The following is a 22,356-nucleotide window of genomic DNA, read 5'->3' as shown; positions in this document are numbered from 1 at the left end:
AGCTCTAGCCAGGCCTCCAGAAAGTGCACCAGCGGGGTCATACGGACCACAGACGTACCGTCGGTGGGGCAGCGAGGCGGAATGACCGGCACCGGCGAGGGTGGCATAGCGGCCCTGTGCGGGGGCACGGTCATTAACCGCGTCCTGCCAGAGGAGGCCAGGGGAGGGCGCGCGTCCCACGGGGGCGTGCTCTGGCAGGGGTCTGGCGACAGAGGGGGATGAGAGGAGCGTGGCCCGTGGGCGGCGCGTGCTGTCATCCCGCACCTCTGGGACAGAGGAGGGCGGCAGTGGCGGGACCCGAGGGTGGCGCACACTGCGGCTCTCGGGCTCTGTTGGCTCAGGATTGGGGAATTCGATTCTGTCTTTAACCACATTAGGGTGCTGCCCGTCCTTGGACGAGCAGCGGGGAGTGGAGAACAAAAGATTCTCCCCCGGCCCTCCACCGGGGGAAGGAGTGGCCCTGCTGCCAGCTCCTGAACAGAAAAGAGAGCCAATCCTGAGCTGCCCGTCTCAGGAGCGCCGCTTAGCCTGGCGTTTAGCGGGCTGCGGGGCTGGAGAGGGCTGTGGCGCCTTCCTACGGCTTCCTCCACGACGCGGCCGAGATGAAAGCTGCTGCTGGGGCCGTGCGGGAGGGGCGGGAGCCGCGGGAGGGCGCCCTCGGCGGCGAGCAGGCTGAGGATTCTGTACCGACGGCTGAGCAGCAGAGCGTCAGGGCAGAATGTGCTTAATCGCCTCAGTCTGCTTCTGAGCAGTCGAGAACTGTTGGGCAAAGTCCTCGACTGCACCGCCGAAAAGGCCGGCCTGGGATATGGGAGCGTCGAGCAGACGAGTCCGCTCTGGCTCACGCATATCAGCCAGGTTCAGCCAGAGATGTCTCTCCTGGACCACAGCTGTGGACATCACCAGACCCAGGGAGCGCGCGGTCACCTTCGTCGCCCGGAGAGCGAGGTCGGTGGCGGCGCGCAGCTCATCGAAGAGCCCTGGGTCTGTCCTACCCTCGTGCATGTCACGGAGCATCTTGGCCTGGTAGACCTGTAAGACGGCCATGGCATGCAAAGAGGCAGCTGCCTGTCCCGCCGCTCTGTAAGATTTCGCCACCATGGTAGACGAGAATCTACAGGCTTTGGATGGGTGCTTAGGATCACCACGTGATGAAGCGCTTGCCGGACACAGCTGCATCGCGACAGAACGTTCAACCGTGGGAATCCCAGTGTACCCACAAGCATCAGCCTTATCGAGGGGAGGAAAGGCGGAGAAAGCCGACGAACGATCCCGGGAAGACATGGGAGCCTTCCAGGACCGCGTGACTTCCTCATGCACTTCCGGGAAGAATGGCATTGGGGTTGGGCGGCGACGAGTGTCAGCGGCCGCTCCCAAAAACCAATCATCCAGCCGCGAGCGCACTGGATCGGGTGGCGGGGACCACTCGAGCCCAATGGCCGCGGCTGCCCGGGAAAGCATGGCAGTCAGCTCGGGATCAGACTCGGGCAATGCTGGCGCGCCCGAGGGCGGCAACACAGCCGAATCCTCACTTCCCGAGGACTCACGCCCACCTTGTGATGCAGCGATCGACATCGTATCCTCTTCTGGAGCACCAAACGAAATGCGCGGGGCCTCCGTAGAGGGACCAGCGATCTCAGTCTGGACACTCGCGGGTCCCAATGCTGAAGAGGGGTGTGTGGACCGCGGACGTGTCGGCGGTGTGTCCCACACAGTTACCCTCAGGTCACCCTGGCCAGCAGCCGAAGTACAGCCTCGCGGGGAGACCGTAGATCGGGGTGTGGATGAGGGGACTCTCGCTCTAGTGAGCTCATTGAGTCTCGACCGCAGCATGGAGATGGTCATGTTCCCGCAGTGGGAACATGAGTCATCCACAAACGCTGCTTTAGCGTGATCAACGCCCAAACACGCTAAGCAGAGATTGTGCCCATCAGAAAAGAATATGTCGCGACCGCAACCAGAAGTGCACGGGCGAGGCATCTTTAAAAAGACGTGCCACGTGCAATGCTCTTTTTGTGAGAGGAAAACTCTGCAGATGCTGAAGCGAACAGGGAGAAATCACACTATCTGTCAGATCACTGAGCAGATCAGCAGGGTAGTGAGCACTCGCTGAAATCGCCGTCACACCAACACTGGAGAGTTCGCTCGTCTCGAAGGGATGAGAAGACTAACTCAGAATTATTTGGCTTGCAGGAGTGGAGAAGTTCTCGGCTCCGAAGCGAAAACATATCTGCATGTTTGCAGCGTACTTCCTTATATACCCCCTGCGGTGGGCGGAGATACGCTATGCAAATTCCGCAGACCCATGGCATTTCATTGCCATTGGCTCGTTTTATATACTCGAAGGTGATAGGCTTCTAAGCGAAACCCCAATCGTCGTCATCCGACGTAACTCGGAGTGACCACGAAAGGGAATCAATGTTCAGTCATTTACAGAAAAGTATAACGAGTTAAGAGAGTTTTTTCATTACAAAAAAGATAATTTTTTAAAAATGTAGATCCATAATCATTTAACTTTCACACATTATTTATAAAATGTTACATTTTACATAAAATATCTTTAAAAGTGTGTATTTTCTTAAAGATATAAAAATGCGTTAGCATTAAAACATCTAAAACAACATTTTATTTTAAAACATAAATGTTAAAACATTGAAAATCAATGTTCAGTCATTTACAGAAAAGTATAACAAGTTAAGAGAGTTTTTCATTACAAAAAGATAATTTTTAAAAAATGTTGATCCATAATCATTTAACTTTCACACATTATTTATAAAACGTTACATTTTACATAAAGTATCTTTAAAAGTGTATATTTTCTTAAAGATAAAAAATGTGTTAGCATTAAAACATCTAAAACAACATTTTATGTTAAAACATAAATGTTAAAACATTGAAAAATCAGTGTTCAGCTCCGGACCGTGGGAATTTTCCCATGATCCCCTTCCCTACAAACACCCTCACCCCTCCCCACATTTTTTAAAATGTTGATTTGTTAGCATTGAACTCCCACACATTATGTGTAAAATGTTACATTTAACATAAAATATCTTTAAAAAGTGTCTCAAACACATAATATTAAAACCACACCATGTTAAAATCACAGTATCTAAAAAATAGCCTTACGTTTTTGTAAATCCGTTTGTTGAAAGAGAGCCAAAAGGTATATCCAATGGTGTATTCCACATCAAAGGTATATCCAATGGTATTTTCCACATCAAATGTATATCCAAAAGGTATATCCAAGACCAAAGGTTTATCCAACAACGAGGATATATTCATGACCAGAGATATATCCAAATATATATCCAAAAGTTATATCCAAGACCAAAGGTTTATCCAACATTAAGGGTATATCCGGATCCATAGGTTTAGAGATTTTATTTCCAAAAGTTGCAAAGTCTCGTGAGGAGCTCAATGAAACACGTCCACACGGTTACATCCCAAAAGTTAGACTGACCTCTGTGACATCTGCCCTGTACCCACAGGTAGACCACTCCCACCCTAGACCCCTCCCACCCTGGATCCCTCCCACCCCTAGACACCTCCCACCCCTAGACCCCTCCCACACCATGACCCCTCCTACATCAAGATCCCTCCCAAGCCAACTATGTATCGGGTAACAGATCAGTGGGTTGTTTTTAATTAAAGAAGAGTTTTGTTTCCCCCAATCATTTAAAAACTTTTTAAAAACAATGTATGTATAAAGTTAAAATACAACGGTTTAGTATTCGTACGTTTACAACGTTATCTGAAAAAAGGTAGAATTAATAGCTAGATTTAGTTAAAATTAATAGTTTAAATTATTAGTTAAGTTAGATTTAATTCATGCTTTAGTTAAGTTATATTCACTAACTTACTGATTTATTCACTCTTTGATAAGATAATCCACCTCACCCAATGGAGAAATCGATCATTGTTTGAGAACGTGTTTTGATGTAAAAAATAATGAATCTGTTCAAAACTATGTGCTTTTAAATTTAAAACCGTGAAACATAAGCGGTAGGCAAACATTTTCCACACACACATATGTAACACTTTCACATACAACTTTAATAATAAAATAACTTTAACTTTAATAAAATGACACAGACCTTTAAAATACAAAGGTGTATAGGGTAGTATTTAAAACGTTAGGCCTATCAGAAAAATGTAAACAAGAATGTCTTCTTACGTATACAGATTTTAAACCCTGTTAAAAACAAAAAAGTCACCGTTAAATCATTTAAAACAAGTTATAGAATGTCTTTCACTAGCAACTTTTAAAGATACCAGAAAAATGGTAAATTATGTTTCAAACGTGAGCATTTAACATATCGAACAACATCAGTTAAAAAATACGTAAAACGAATAGTTTTTAAGCAAAACTTTTTAACATTACAATTCACTATAAAATTTTGTTTAAACATAAGTAATATTGTTGTAATCTTTGTGAGATCATACCTACAAACGCAGAACTTTGTGCTTGGTGATACACTTTACTAAAAGAAAATATTATGGAAGTCTTTTTTCAATCTGTAATTATACCATGTTTATATATCACTAGTATGATTCCATGGTGCTTTAATGTTTTAATGTTTGTTTGTTTGTTATTAATTAATACCTTTTTTAACTAAAACACTTCAACATCCTGCACAAATTAAAGAAACATATGAGGTAAGGATAGTCTCAGACCCCAGATAAACAGATAATGGAGTGTTCACAATCTACAATATACAGTTAGATATTCTCCTACTTCGTATGTGTGTAAATAGTTGAGCTTATGGACTAACTTTAAAAAATAATCTTTATACAGGAATCACGTGTGTCCAAAACATTAGTGTAAGATTCAAAAGACGAAATTACTAGGGAAGGCAACAAACAGATTCCCATCGTGAAAAGTGACCGTTCAGCACAGTGTCCGAACTTAAATGACATATACATTAACGGACCAAAATGTGACACAGACTCCGCCCCTAACACGCCTCTCAAAGCTGAGAGGTCTGTTGCGATTTAAAGGTGTGTGTAAAAAATGACACCGATGGTGACATCACGTGGGAATTCCATCCCTCAGTGTGACAGAGTTTAAAAAGGAACTCAAACACTACTAGAGATACTTCTGATTTTGCAAACCAGACAACCTGCAATGGCTACTGCGGCACCGAAAACACCTGAGAGAAGGATTACTGATGCTATGGAGGATTTGACTTTAGCTCCACGAAAAAAACGCGAAACCCATGGGCCTTGTTTAACGCAATTTCTTCACGAGCCGGCAGATTCTGTGAAACATACTTTTCACTTGTCTGAAGGACGTGCGTGTACATATGATTATGACAAAATCAACAGAGAAGTCAGATTTTTTAACGTGGATAACAACGAGCGATTCACCACAAACTCCACGGATGATCCAGCATTAAAATTCACTGAAAGAGATTGGATTTTATTCTATTCAAAAGTATGGCCGGATTTACAGGAAGGTAAGGACATGCCTCTTTTTATTGGTGAGTGGGCTGGATTAACGATGGGTACTAGATATCGAATTTTGGCGGACCAGATAAATAAACACCCGGACGACTACATCTACATTCTGTGCAGCGATTTTGGGACATACCCAGAATTCACGTGGCCGGTATCTGAAAAAGATAATTTAAAATTATATGATCTGAAATTCATGTTCCAATGGAAAGATCTACCTGTGATGGCTGAGATTTTTTCCAAGATCAATCAGTTTTTCCAGTGGACCAGCGCGTATGAGCGTTACACCAACATTAAAGTGAAACTCTTCCACCCCGAGTGGGAAGTCCCGTGTAGGCGGGGCTCCCAGATAACTCCTCCCACGATCTACAAACATTAAGAAACTACTCTCTGGACTAGCCGATTCATTCAAACGCATCGTGACTCAAGGAGCTGACTCTTCTTCATCATCATTCCAACCCCTGGGAGCTACGACGGATACGTACCAAAAGGATTACCGGATGCAGCAAATGGATTACCTATTATGACAAATGGATTACCTCAGAAAAGCGTCGATTGGCTAAATAAATTCTGTACTGAACTTGGATATCACAAACTGGCGTTCCTCACAAGCTATGGAGTTGGAACACCTGCCACAGTGGCCGAGACCCCAGACACGTCTGTCGATGAGACGGACGGATGCCATGGCACTCACAGGTCACCGGATTATCAAGTCTATTTTGCGTGTCATTCTAGAAATTTAATTTTTTGTGTGGATAATAGACTATATAATTTGTCAATGTAACCTACTTTTTAAAAATGCACGTATAAATTTACCTTTGTTTGGACAATATATAATATGTCCTTGAGTGTTTTGTAAAATGATTAAAAATGTTTGTAAAATGATTTTATATTTTAGGTGAATACATCATGGAGAAGAATTTGAAATGTCTGTGAAATTAATTTTTTTTGTTTGTGATATAATTCACATTATACATGTTTTTAACTTTCTACTTCTTACATTCTAATAAAAGAAAAACATTTTTGTTGTTTGGAAATGTTTTGTAACTTTTATGTAGTGAAAAATGTTTGTGACTTTTATATTGTGAAATAAAAAATGTTTCTGACTTTTATATTCTAAAATAAAATAATGTACAACTTTGTAACATGATTCTTATTGATTGAAATCTCATAGCGTCTACATGGCAGAACTAATAAAGATATTTGACTATCCTTCGAATTCTGGTGCTTATAAAGATAGATTAAAACAGACTGTGTTACAGGAATATGGTGTAAGATTATCAGATCTGTCTGTATACATGCATTCTCTAAAGAGAACATCAATATTAAATATATTCAAACTATTATTGATATTTTCTTGAAATGTGGATGGACAAGGTGTTACGAAATAAATCCACATCTGAAGTAACTAAGACCTTTTTAATATAACCTACCTGTAAAGTTACAAACAGATAGGGTTCAGAGTTTTTAATAAACACATATATCCCTAGTGTTGCACATACATAGTAGGCAATACACATATCTTTTTCAAACATAGTCTCAAAATCATAATTAATGTATTTTCGTTGTGTGAATCAGATTTAAGAATGCACAACGACTCAGACTACACTTGTATGGTTTTATTTTACCATAGCAAATCGTCACCCTATAAACCCTATAACATTTTTGAACAGAATTTTACATTTTACTTTTGTCGGGTACTTGTGATTTTTTATGTGAATTGTAACAGAAGACATTTATCTGAGACAATCAGAGCATTTTGTTTTGTTCAATGTAAAATAATAATAATAAAAAATAAATAAAAACATATTCAGAGTAGTGATCATCGTCATTTATTAAAGAAGACAGTTGTAATTTCATTGTGTTAAAATACATCAGTCTTATAGCATTTCATTCATTATGTAAAATGTTAAAACACCATTGAAATAAGTTAACACTAGAACTGCCGGAATTCCATAACAACTAGAACGACCATAGACCAATTTTGAGCCTGCATCACAGCGACTCCACATGACTGTGACGTATGCCAACAAAGTACCGCGAGAGCTGCACTGCTACGGTTTCCGGGTTGAACGTCATGTTTCCCGGAAACGGTGTGCACCGGTGATCAGCGCGAGATGCATGCTGGTTAGAAATGTGTCCGAGTGCGGTCCGCCTTGCTCTGATGTCATGCTGACGTATGTCAAAAATCTCCCGCGAGCGCAAGGCGCACCTGGTGGATTCTGAAGTCGAGCGCAGTTGCTCTCCACCGACTGCGCTGATCAAAAGCATGATGGGAAACGACTTGCTGACAACACAGCTTGATGTTCATTGGTTTAAACAACCGTGATGTATTGTTCTCTTTTAAAATGTTTGATTTTAATAAAACTCTGATATCATGTTTTATGTGTATACGTTATGTGGTAATATTCCCAAACTATCTCAGTGCGATCTCTATGGGTTATGCAATGTAATTTTATTAAAAAATAAATAAATAAAAAACAGATGTCTGTATTAAAGAAAAAGACTGATAAACATGTATTTGGAATGGAATTTAGGGTGTACTCACACTAGGCATGGTTGCCATGAACCGGGCCCGAGTACGATTGTCCCCCCTCCCCACTCCCCCTCTGGCCTGCACTCACATAGGGTTTCAGCATTCGTGCCGGAGCACGCTTACGTCATTATGGTGCAACGGTTTCGGGATAAACAGAAAGAGCGGCGCTCTCACTGAACACAATGGAGTCCATCGCTCTGTTTACTTTGTGGATAATTTTGAGTCGTTTGGTCCACGGTGGTCCACAGCCCTCTCACAGCCTGTTGTTAAACAGATCTATCGCCTTTGTGGCACGAACATTTTCACGTAATCGTGCTGCTCGTATGAGGAGGTTTCGCATTGCACCTCTGCCGTAGACCAAAGCGACCCTTTCCCCGCCAATGTTGGTTTTGGAGCGTCGCAAAACCGTGACGTCGCGCGTCCTGTTCCGTGCTCTAGCACGGTTAGCGCTCACACTGCATGCGAACCGCGCCCGAGTCCAACTGAACCGTGCTCTGGCCCACCTCTTCCAAGCGGGCCAGGGCCGGCTAATCGAGCCGCGCCCGGGCACGGTTCGGAGCACTCACACTAGTCAAACGAACCGCGCTTTGGTGGTCAAACGCACTCGGGCACGGTTCAAACTGGCTAGTGTGAGTACACCCTAAATAAGTAGGCTACTTTCGGTGTCTTGTTCATTATATTTATTTTCATATAAAAGCAACAGAACTTAAATACCACCCAGTTTATTAGCAACACTGGGGATATTTTGTAGTATATTTATACCGACTTCATCAGTCTCTGAAAACTCTTCACAAAGAAAACAAAGAATGGTCTTCTCAGTTGCCATAGTTGCAACTCTTGCGTCACCATATACAGTAGACACACACACACACACACACACACACACACACAAACGTCGACTTGGTGACAGAATGTCTACAAAGGTGTTATCGCATCACTACCACACACACACACACACACACACACACACACACACACACACACTCGCACACATACGCTAACAAAAGATAAGAGGTTGATGATAGATTAAAGGTAGATAGCTAATCGAAAAGTGTGTAAAATAAGATGTACGCTACCCACATTCTTATTTATTTGTACTACTTCAGTTCATTTTACACTATTTCAAATTATATCTGTATCATTTAGATCGGCCTTTTTAATATAGGGGTGCACGGTTGACAACCTAACGTTGATGTTAGTTGTAACACGTTTGTTTTAAATACTTCAGCACATGTTTGGATGACAAAATTGTGTGTACTAGTTGCCATATCAACATCATAGCCTTTAGAAAAATACCAGCATTTTTTTTTCGGAAGATATCCATAGACACTTTATTAAACCCTAGCAAAGGTAAATTTCTTACTTAACCCTCTGATGGTCTTTATTTATGTCTACACTCTGGGTTTTGGGGTCTCTAGAGACCCCAGAAAATAACATTTAATTTTGTAACAAGATAATAGTTGTTTTTCTTAACAAATGTAATTTTATTCTGTTTGTTAATGTTTTTACTCAACATTTGTGCAGTTTTTGGAGAATTTATGATATTTTTTAAATTTCTATAAATAAATAAATAAATAAATATTTAAATAGCCTTTTTACAAAAAAACAGCATTTGATGTAAAATTCACTTTATAAAAGACCCAGATTTCTAACTTTCATTCATGGGGATAACATGGATGATTTTAAATGGTTTAATGTAACATTTTTGCCCATTTTTTGGAAAATGCAGTTTTAAAATAAAAAATAATAATTTTAACCACTAGATGGCTATAGAGCTCCAGTATATGCTATTTGCTATTAGACTACCTGAAAGATATCTTTTCACAAGTTGGATTCAGTTGGATTCATATCTAAATATTATAAAATCACAATTATAACAAAAATAAAATATTTTTGTCAAAGTTTAGCATTTTTTTGTACCAAAAAACCCCCCAGTTTTTCAATAATGTTACATTATGATTAGAATCAAACCTGAACAAAATGTTACAAAGAGAAATGTTGGAGTCTTAAGATTTTATCATTTATTTCAATCATTTATTTTTAATCTAATTCTAGATTCTAGACACACACAATTGCGTGTGTGTGTGTGTGTGTGTGTGTGTGTGTGTGTCTGAGAGATAAAGAGAGAGAGAGTGTGTGAGTACACATTGTCGATGTGCCAGTGTCACCACACAACTTTATATTTGAAGTGGTTTAGCATTTTGGATGATTTTATTTGACAAATTATAGCCTTACAAATGTTCCTGTGTGTGTATGTGTGTGTGTGTGTGTGTGTGTGTGTATGTGTGTGTGTGTGTGTATGTGTGTGTGTGTGTGTGTGTTTACATTTTCAATGTGTCAGTGTCACCAATTTATTTTTGTGGTGGTACTGCATTTTGGATGATTTTATTTGACAAATTATAGCCTTACAAATGTTCCTGTGTGTGTGTGTGTGTGTGTGTGTGTGTGCGTGCGTGTGTGTGTGTGTGTGTGAGAGAGAGTGTGCGAGTACACATTGTCGGTGTCAGTGTCACCAATTTATTTTTGTGGTGGTACTGCATTTTGGATGATTTTATTTGACAAATTATAGCCTTACAAATGTTCCTGTGTGTGTGTGTGTGTGTGCGTGCGTGTGTGTGTGTGTGTGAGAGAGAGAGTGTGCGAGTACACATTGTCGGTGTCAGTGTCACCACTTTATATTTGTGTTGGTTCTGCATTTAGGATGATTTTATTTGACAAATTATAGCCTTACAAATGTGTGTGTGTGTGTGTGCGTGTGAGTGTGTGCGTGTGTGTGTGTGTGTGTGTGTGTGAGTACACATTGTCGGTGTCAGTGTCACCACTTTATATTTGTGTTGGTTCTGCATTTTGGATGATTTTATTTGACAAATTATAGCCTTACAAATGTGTGTGTGTGTGTGTGTTTGTGTGTGTGTGTGTGTGTGTGTGTGCGTGTGTGTGTGTGTGTGTGTGTGAGTACACATTGTCGATGTCAGTGTGACCACTTTATATTTGTGTTGGTTCTGCATTTTGGATGATTTTATTTGACAAATTATAGCCTTACAAATGTGTGTGTGTGTGTGTGTGTGTGTGTGTGTGTGTGTGTGTGTGTGCGTGTGTACATTTTCAATGTGTCAGTGTCACCAATTTATTTTTGTGGTGGTACTGCATTTTGGATGATTTTATTTTACAAATGATAAGAGAACAGTTTTTATAGTCTCAAAAATGTATTCCTCTATATGTGTGTGTGTATACACACGTGTTGTGAGCAATATAATTTAGCATTGTGGATGTTTTTTGCATTGGTGGAAGTGTGCCACTTTATTTGTGCCATTTCTGTCGATGTGTTCTGCGTTGTTTCTGATTTTGATGATGAATTTTGTCTATTTTGATTGCGGGGTCTCCAGAGACCCCGAAGACCACGAGTGTCACAATTTTTGTCACGCTAACATAAAAACAGATATCGTTCCAATTTTTTTTTTTTTTTGTAGATCTAGAAAGTGTTGAGAGCCGTAGAAGGTTTCATACCATTTGGACAAAGGGAACATTTTTTTTAATTTGAGCAAAAGTCATTTGGGGTCCCAAAAGACCCCATAAACCATCAGAGGGTTAAGCTAATTTTCATCTCTATTTTTGTGTTTATTTAAAATAAGACAAATCTGAACATGTTTTAATCTCCTAGATGTTATTTAACAGTTGAGATAGTTATTTAATGCTTTGGTAACTACCAGAAGACACTAGCAAGGTTTAAATCCCAGTTGTGCAGTCGTTTTTATTAATTTTATTGAGAAAACGTGAGAAGAGGTGAATAAAGACTGAAAGTCAATGTACAGGAATTAATAAATATTTAGTGTTTGAACTATGTTGTATAGCTGTGTTTTCATGTGTTTGTAGTCAAAACTCAAAAATGAATTTATATTCATTTATATTCGTTGTTATTTTATATGAAAACGTTTTTAATTGTATTTTATTTAGAAAATATTTAGTTTGTTTTGTATATTTTTATTAGATCAGATAAGATTTTAAGATGTCATATGTTATGTTACAACTACCCCACATGTTACAATGTGACATGAAATCTACTAAATAAACTTATGTTATGTGTTGGTACCTACAAAGTTATATTTAAAAGTTTAGAGCAATGAGTTTTTAAGGATTTTTAAACACACACACACACACACACACACTTGGCGGCACTGTGTCTGCATTGGTGTTATTATCCTTGTGTTAGCATTCACATATCTTATTTTCTCTTTTGGCGGATTTGTGTGAATTAGATTATTACATATCTTATTTAACGAGATGAGATCAGGTCCGTCATACGCATTTCTAGTCATACAATCAGCTTTCAGAATCTCTACCACCTACAGAGATAGACACCCTTTGAAAATGTGGCGGGAAAAAAGGTGTTTTAAAATGGCTGTACAGTCTTTAAAATGAGGTTGCCTAAATCATTTACGGAACTCTATGTGAACGAAACAGACCGTCGAAACACGAATTGTAAGTTAGCCTGCATTATGTCTGGAAATCAACGCGAAGCAGAAGTTTCATCGGATCAGTGCTATGATGAAGATTTATCACAAATTTTAAACGATCTTTGTAAGTATTTTCAACAAAAGGTTTATTACATTTTTATGGAATGAATTTGTCAGTAACCCATGCCTAATAACGTTATATATCTTTGTTCGGTGATCAGATGACAGCTCATTCCCCGATGGTGTTTTACCCAGTGAAATTTTTCAAGGTGAGTGTTTTATTTTTTTCAGTATCATTTTTCTTAATTTTTTAAAAAAGGAAAAAAACTTACACTCTTTACAATAATTCAACAGGTATCCCAGAGGACACAGTGGCTCTCAGCACTATCAGTGCTGCGGAGTTATCTACATTGGTTGATGTTCCCGGCGTGTCAGCCTACGAGGACATCACCCCATCTTCCACCCCTGAACAGTATGCCTACGGACAATCAGATCAGGAACCAACGTGCAGCTACAGGCCGATAACTTCTAGCGAGCGTGCGAATTTCCGTGTATCCGGGAGAGGTGTGAAACGGCTACGAGATGTTTACGGAGAATATGATTCGATTAATGATAGCCAATTACACTATCCTGACGAGGGTACGTTATATTTAGGGTATTTATTTTTGTCTTATCATAATATTTTTATTCATTGAATTTTAAAATAATAAATGTTATTTTCCAGAACAAAACATTCCTGTAGACTTACTATGCACACCTGATTACCATGAGGTGATCGAAAGTACTTACAAAAGACCAAATCTGGGTTCACATTACAGTCCCAGTGTAAACTCATCGGAATATACCGGTAAGTCACTATACATTTTATTGTATTTTATCTATTAAACAATTCGTATAATAAATTATTTTTATGTTTGATCCTAGAACAAAATTACACCGAAAGAGAATTGGAAATATTCTTGGATTCCCAAGCAGCCGTGTTGTGTCAAGTCAACGATTCTGTGTCGGAATCGTCAGACTCCGATGATGTTAATTCTGTACAGAACGGTGGACAGTTATTCAGCGACCGAGATCTTCACAGACTGAGTTATGATACATTACGTAGTATCAATAGAAATGTTTTGGGTATTTTAGGTAATGTAGCACAACCGTTAACCTTCCAGCAGATGGAGGAAATTACATCAGAGTTGCAAAGAGACACCGTAACGATTCTTCATAGTCTTAGATCAACAAAATCAGCACACAAATGAGTTAAGGAGCTGTGTTGAATTTTTTGGGGTCTGCCATGGGCAATTATTGGACAAAAACAGACAATTACGGAATGAGCTATTAACCGTACATCAGGAGATTGAACAGGTGAGAAGCGATCAACAAATGTTAACAATTGCATTGTCATTCATTTCTGAAAATCTAAACGTTGTTCAAAGAATATTGAGAGAATTACATGATCCTTTTATGAGAAGGTAAATTTCGTTGTTGTTTTTTTTTGTTTTTTTTTTTGATTGTTGTTATTTTTAAAACAAACTCATTTGATTGATGTTATTTCCATATGACTTCTGTACATGTTACGCGTATGTGTAACTGTATTTCTACTACATTTGTTGTGTGTAAACATTAGTAATATTAGACTACTCGTGACGATGTACATACATTTTAAATATAACAAATCCAAACACACATTCTAAAGACCGTACTCTTTTAGTGGAAAAGTATTATTAAAATGTTATTTACACTTGTCACCATGTATTCAGTTATTTTCACTTCTAGGAGCTTGTTGGGTTTTTACGTGTTCCTAACTGTCGCCACTCACCTGTCACCCTTCTGCCGGATTATTGTTAATAAACTTTGTGTTGAAATATATTTGTCTACCTTCCAGTTTGTCAGTTATAACAAAAAGAAAGGTTGATTCTTTTAAGAATTCCTGGTAACATTTATTTTAAGGTGACATATTTATACGTTACTACATTTACTTAATAGTAATAACAGTAAATTACGTTACAAGTAACTAACCATAAGTCAAATCCTAACCGTAACTATATAGCAGTTACAATTAATATTAAACAATACAAAGATTATATAAGCTCTGTACAATCAGAATACAAAATGTGAAACCGGGTCATCATTTGTATGCTTTGTGTATTTATCGTAAACTATACTTTTCAACCCTCTTTTCTAGTGATTTGGTCTTTTGAATCTTACACAAATGTTTGGACACATGTGATCTCCGTATAAAGATGATGTTTTAAAGTTAGTTCGGCTTTACAAGACCGTGATGCATCGCTACGGTGTGACAAATATGTTGATGTGTAAAAAATACAGCCAAAGATTTAAGCACAACTATTCACACACACACGCTAAGTAGGAGAATAACTACTGTAGATTGTGAACATTCCATTATCTGTTTATCTGGGGTCTGAGACTATCCTTACCTCATATGTTTCTTTAATTTGTGCAGGATGTTGAAGTGTTTTAGTTAAAAAAGGTATTAGTTAATAACAAACAAACAAACATTAAAACATTAAAGCACCATGGAATCATACTAGTGATATATAAACATGGTATAATTACAGATTGAAAAAAGACTTCCATAATATTTTCTTTTAGTAAAGTGTATCACCAAGCACAAAGTTCTGCGTTTGTAGGTATGATCTCACAAAGATTACAACAATATTACTTATGTTTAAACAAAATTTTATAGTGAATTGTAATGTTAAAAAGTTTTGCTTAAAAACTATTCGTTTTACGTATTTTTTAACTGATGTTGTTCGATATGTTAAATGCTCACGTTTGAAACATAATTTACCATTTTTCTGGTATCTTTAAAAGTTGCTAGTGAAAGACATTCTATAACTTGTTTTAAATGATTTAACGGTGACTTTTTTGTTTTTAACAGGGTTTAAAATCTGTATACGTAAGAAGACATTCTTGTTTACATTTTTCTGATAGGCCTAACGTTTTAAATACTACCCTATACACCTTTGTATTTTAAAGGTCTGTGTCATTTTATTAAAGTTAAAGTTATTTTATTATTAAAGTTGTATGTGAAAGTGTTACATATGTGTGTGTGGAAAATGTTTGCCTACCGCTTATGTTTCACGGTTTTAAAGTTAAAAGCACATAGTTTTGAACAGATTCATTATTTTTTACATCAAAACACGTTCTCAAACAATGATCGATTTCTCCATTGGGTGAGGTGGATTATCTTATCAAAGAGTGAATAAATCAGTAAGTTAGTGAATATAACTTAACTAAAGCATGAATTAAATCTAACTTAACTAATAATTTAAACTATTAATTTTAACTAAATCTAGCTATTAATTCTACCTTTTTTCAGATAACGTTGTAAACGTACGAATACTAAACCGTTGTATTTTAACTTTATACATACATTGTTTTTAAAAAGTTTTTAAATGATTGGGGGAAACAAAACTCTTCTTTAATTAAAAACAACCCACTGATCTGTTACCCGATACATAGTTGGCTTGGGAGGGATCTTGATGTAGGAGGGGTCATGGTGTGGGAGGGGTCTAGGGGTGGGAGGTGTCTAGGGGTGGGAGGGATCCAGGGTGGGAGGGGTCTAGGGTGGGAGTGGTCTACCTGTGGGTACAGGGCAGATGTCACAGAGGTCAGTCTAACTTTTGGGATGTAACCGTGTGGACGTGTTTCATTGAGCTCCTCACGAGACTTTGCAACTTTTGGAAATAAAATCTCTAAACCTATGGATCCGGATATACCCTTAATGTTGGATAAACCTTTGGTCTTGGATATAACTTTTGGATATATATTTGGATATATCTCTGGTCATGAATATATCCTCGTTGTTGGATAAACCTTTGGTCTTGGATATACCTTTTGGATATACATTTGATGTGGAAAATACCATTGGATATACCTTTTGGCTCTCTTTCAACAAACGGATTTACAAAAACGTAAGGCTATTTTTTAGATACTGTGATTTTAACATGGTGTGGTTTTAATATTATGTGTTTGAGACACTTTTTAAAGATATTTTATGTTAAATGTAACATTTTACACATAATGTGTGGGAGTTCAATGCTAACAAATCAACATTTTAAAAAATGTGGGGAGGGGTGAGGGTGTTTGTAGGGAAGGGGATCATGGGAAAATTCCCACGGTCCGGAGCTGAACACTGATTTTTCAATGTTTTAACATTTATGTTTTAACATAAAATGTTGTTTTAGATGTTTTAATGCTAACACATTTTTTATCTTTAAGAAAATATACACTTTTAAAGATACTTTATGTAAAATGTAACGTTTTATAAATAATGTGTGAAAGTTAAATGATTATGGATCAACATTTTTAAAAAAATATCTTTTTGTAATGAAAAACTCTCTTAACTTGTTATACTTTTCTGTAAATGACTGAACATTTATGTTTTAACATAAAATGCTGTTTTAGATGTTTTAATGCTAACGCATTTTTATATCTTTAAGAAAATATACACTTTTAAAGATACTTTATGTAAAATGTAACGTTTTATAAATAATGTGTGAAAGTTAAATGATTATGGATCAACATTTTTAAAAATTATCTTTTTGTAATGAAAAACTCTTAACTTGTTATACTTTTCTGTAAATGACTGAACATTGATTTTCAATGTTTTAACATAAAATGTTATTTTAGATGTTTTAATGCTAACGCATTTTTATATCTTTAAGAAAATACACACTTTTAAATGTACGTATGCGTTTACGCATTTGATATGTTTTAATATTTGTTTAATGTCTTAATACTAATACATTTTGATAGCTTTAAGATAATGCAATTTAAACTTTTTTCATTGACATTTTAAAGTTTTTAATGTGCAACTAATGTGTTTTACAAATGTGTGAGAACACTAAAGATATGTGTATTTTAACTTTATACAACGTTTTATATTATTAAATATATAATTTAATTAATAATATTTCCCTGGTTCTGTTCACGCCCATAAGGGAGGAGCAAGCGTGGGAAAATTCTCACGGTCACGTGACCTGTCCGGAGGTGGGAGGGAGGGGGTAGAAGGCGGGCGGGGCAAGCGTGGGAAAATTCCCACGGTCAAAAGGGGGCGGGGCTTAAGGGCAATAAATCACTCAAAGTGACATATAGTGCCCTATATTCTCTCTTCCCTTGTCTTTTTGTAAAAATGTCTGTAAGTTGGTAAATGTAAATAGTTCTATGTTTTATGCTCGACATGCAGGGCGACAACATTTTAATTTATTTATTTTTTAATTTATTTTTTTCTCATATCATACATGCTACCATTGTCTATTCAACTTCTATGGATATATCTTTCCTGTGTCTCATAATTGAGCGGACTAGATGTACTTCAAAATATGGTAGGACATCTCGCATTTCGGTGCAGCTGGTATATTAAACTATCCTATGGCTATGTCAACAAATAAAACAATATTAAACGTATGTAGTTGGAATGTAAAGGGTGTTAATAACCCAGTAAAAAGAAAAAAGATTCTAAACTACTTAAAAAAAGAACAAATTCATATTGCATTTCTGCAGGAGACGCACCTAACAGACAGTGAGCATGTCAAACTGAAGAGAGACTGGGTAGGACAAGTGTATGGCTCATCATTCACCAGTAAAAGTAGGGGAGTTGTCATTCTTGTAAATAAATGTATACCACTATCAGATATTAACACATATTCCGATAAATCAGGCCGGTATATCCTGCTTAAAGCAACACTATCTGGACAACCCATTACCCTTATGAATGTCTATATCCCCCCTATTCAATCCAATGAATTAATTACACAGGTTTTTTCCAAATTTGCTGAATGGCAATGTGAACATAGTATAATTGCTGGTGATTTTAATTGTACACTCCTACCAAAACTTGACAAAACGATATCATCTAATGATAAGCCCTCAAACAGAGCACAAGCTCTGAATGAGATGTGTTAAGAAATTGGTCTGATAGATGTTTGGCGTGCTCTGCATCCCAGAGATAGAGAATACACATTATTTTCTGGTGTCCATAAAACCGCAAGCAGAATAGACTACTTTTTCTCTCCCAAAACTTCACTTCAAAATGTAATTGACTGTAATATTGGCAACATTATAATCTCGGATCATGCTCCCGTATTTCTTAGATTAGGCCTATCCAAACAAATATATTATCCGGCTTCATGGAAATTCAAACCATGGCTCGTTCATGACCCAAATTTTGAATCCTACTTTAAAGAACAAATTAAACTATTTATTATGGACAATAGAACCCCAGAAGTATCTCCCAACTTGCTCTGGGACACTGCTAAAGCATATATTAGGGGATTGATTATTTCCTATGTATCTAATCAGAAAAAAAAGCAGCTGGCAGATCAGAGAAAATTAGAAATTATGCTCCATGATTTAAAAAACAAATATAATATTTGCCCGTCAGATGTGCTACTGGCCGAGATAGAAACCATTAAAACCTCTCTTGAAGCAATTCTTACAAATAAAGCTGAAAAATCTGTGTTCTTTGCTTGACAGCGAATGTATGAATTTGCCAATAAACCTAACAAATATCTAGCTAATTTACTGCGGAGCCGATCCCAAGCTCAGGTTATATCCAGCATCAAAGATAAAGAAGGCAAGTGCCATCACGATAACAAAGTAATTAACTAAATCTTTAGGGCATTTTATAAAAGGCTTTATTCATCCCAATCAGGGTTTTTTTCTGGTGATAATATGGATAAATTCCTTGCAAACCTTAATCTACGTGAATCAACTGAGGAGCAAAGACAGATGTTAAACAAACCAATTGGAAATAGTGAAATTTTGAATTGTATTAATAGCCTTCCTAAAGGAAAAGCCCCAGGGCCTGATGGGTTTACAGTGGAATTTTTTCAGAAATTTAAAATGGAGCTAGGGAGCCTAATGCATGAAATGATACAGTATTCATTTGATTCTGATAGGCTTCCTGACTCCATGACAGAAGCCAACATATGTGTTTTTCTAAAAAAAGGCAAATGCCCTGAGGAGTGCGGTTCTTATCGCCCTATTTCTCTGCTTAATGTGGACACAAAAATTGTGGCGAAGATATTAACCACTCGACTTGAGTCAATTCTTCCTAAAATAATTGATCCTGATCAGACAGACTTTGTCAAAGGTAGATCCTCAGCCCATAATATTAGGAGGCTTTTTAATATAATTCAATATTCAAATCAATATGCAAATTCAGGATTAGTCATCTCATTAGATGCTGAGAAGGCATTCGATAGGGTTGAATGGCCATATTTATTTTCAGTACTCTCTAAATTTAAATTGGGTGATGCATTTATTAAATGGGTTAGGATATTGTACTCTTCCCCCACAGCGAGAGTCATTACTAATGGTCTTAAATCCCCTGGTTTTGCTCTAGCACGTGGTACTAGGCAAGGATGCCCAATGTCGCCACTGCTATTCGCACTGGCTATTGAACCGCTGGCTGCAGCCATTAGAGATAACCCATCCATTGAAGGACTTAGACTGGGAGAGAAAATGTATAAAATCTCGCTGTACGCGGATGACATCTTAATTTACCTCGCCTCTCCACAAGAATCAATTCCACATCTTATTGATACAATTTCTAATTTTGGCTCATTCTCTGGGTATAAAATTAATCTTTCAAAGTCAGAAGCAATGCCGTTAAGTAAATCACATTCCCACAATCCTACAGCCTCTCAACCATTTAAATGGTCTCCTGCAGGCTTTGTTTATTTGGGTATAAAAATTACACCGAAGCTAGAAAGTCTATATAAAAGCAATTTTGTCCCTATTTTAACTAAAATCAGATCAGATCTAGATAGATGGTGTAATCTTCCTTTATCCTTACTGGGTCGTGTCCACCTGGTCAAAATGAATATTTTACCCCGCCTTCTTTACCCATTTCAAATGCTACCAGTTCTTATTCCTAACAAAGCACTTAAACAGTTACGTGGCTCCATTATTTCCTTTATCTGGCGAAAAAAAAGACCTAGATTGAGATACAGCTTCTTAACACTTTTGAGTAAATGTGGAGGACTAGCGGCCCCAGACATTAAGCTATATCAGCTTGCTGCCCAACTTCGTTTTACACTGGAATGGCACTTGAATGATCCAAACTCAACTTGGATTAGTGCAGAGTCCACAACTCTCGGGCAAATCCCTCTACGAAATCTACTATATGTGTCTTCCAAAAATCAGAGAACTTTAACTAAAGATAATTTTATTCTTAAAAATATGATCAAAATGTGGAGATTAGTACGCAAAACAGAAGGGTTTAATTCTCACCTATCACTACTCACACCCTTGCATAACAACCCAGATTTCCCCCCGGGGATGAATGACGGTCTAATATATTTGAAAGACAAAGGAATACATGTCATAGGAGATCTGACAGAGAATAAACAGCTTATGACCTTTGAACAATTCACTGCAAAATATACTCTTAATAAGAAGTACTTTTTGGTTTACCACCAAATACGTAGTTTCATAAAAAAAAATCTCAGAGTCTATTCAAATGGTCTCGGAGGAGACACATATGCTAGCGCTGGGAATGCAGAACCTGGCATGGAAGGACTGAATAACCACCCTATGGTGATGTAATATATTGATATGCTTATTATTATTATTCTCTGTTATATATAAATATATATATATTTTTTTTTTTTTTTTTTTTTTATGTACTTTAATGTGTACTTTGTAGAAAATGCAAATGTATAGCCACCTGGGCATGTTGTATTAGCTCAAATGTGGCAAATGTGTTTAAACCCTGTTAATGTCAAAACTTGAATAAAAAAAAAAAAACTAGAGTCTAGAGCGGAGGGTTTTGAGAAGGAGATTGTCACAAAATTTACATTTTGACAATCCTAATACAGCCTCACGCTCATGCGAAAAACCCATACATTTAACACACTTACTGTGAGGGTCGTCGTTCGAAATAAATCGAACGCAAGGTGGAGAGCAGCGTCGATAATCCATGACACTTCACCGTAAGGAGAACAGAGTTCCACTTATACCAGTCGCTGAAGTGTTGAAACGAAAGCTGTAGAAAAACCGAAGTTTTAGGCTCAGAAAAACCGAAACGAAGGGCGCGAAGTGACCGCTTCGTGAAGGCAGAGAAATCTGAGGAGATGATGGCACGCGCGCGTATATCAAATGCTACGACGTAAGTGCGTCGGGGCGGAGCTAGCATTGCGCGAGCGCCATCAGCCAATGGATTGGCGTGATTCTATAAGGCTTCAGACAATTGGCACATCAGAGGATATCCCACTGCGTTTTCCCCAGCGTTGAGTGAACCTATGAAAGAGAACAATAGTCACAAAATGGCAGCAGCTGCGTTTGTATGAAACAAGAGAGAGCGAATGCACAATACTGGATGGCATAATTAAATAACTGTACACAAAATATTGATTCGACTGAGTTTTAATAATTTATTAGCTCACCAAATGCAAAACTTCCACGAAGAAAAACTGTTCCTAGCAATGTATAGCACTGCTGACTTCTAACCCGAATGAGCCTTCGTTATATCTGTTTTGAGTGTCGTTATCTGAGAATAACATACCGCTGGATGGCGCGATTGACCAATCAGAATCAAGTATTCCACAGAGCCGTGTAATAATCTAATTTAATTGTGCGTAGAGATTCCCACCCCTACATAGGACTGCAATCAGTCAATAATACTGGCATGATTTTACACATGCTTCAGGCACTGGGTTCTGTGGATGCATCCCCATAGTCTCAGCAAATGACGCAGCGTCTTGTTTCCTTCTCAGGGAACCCGGGTTACATATGTAACCCTAATACATTTTGCAAGTTATAAAATCCGAATTGCAAGTTAAAAATTGTGAGATATAAACTCGCAATTGTGAGAAATGAAGTCAGAATTGTGAGAGAGAATCAGGTAAGAAAAAAAAGGTAATTATGCCTTAAATAGTAATTGTACGGGGA

General features: G+C 37.9%; 1 long non-coding RNA gene across 1 annotated transcript in view; it reads left to right on the top strand.

The window, feature by feature from the left end:
- Positions 1 to 8,624, top strand: part of LOC307155628 — a 290,008-nt gene extending 281,384 nt beyond the window's left edge. The window contains exons 2-3 of the long non-coding RNA XR_013820546.1: positions 7,992 to 8,321; positions 8,386 to 8,624. This is a non-coding gene — a long non-coding RNA (uncharacterized lncRNA). The remainder of the gene's footprint in view (positions 1 to 7,991; positions 8,322 to 8,385) is intronic.
- The last annotated feature ends 13,732 nt before the right edge of the window (positions 8,625 to 22,356 follow it).

The sequence above is a fragment of the Squalius cephalus genome, assembly GCF_949319135.1.
Source record: "Squalius cephalus genome assembly, chromosome: 3".
Taxonomy (NCBI): domain Eukaryota; kingdom Metazoa; phylum Chordata; class Actinopteri; order Cypriniformes; family Leuciscidae; genus Squalius; species Squalius cephalus.
Note: the sequence above shows the minus strand (reverse complement) of the source record. Positions and strands in the feature narration are given on the sequence as shown.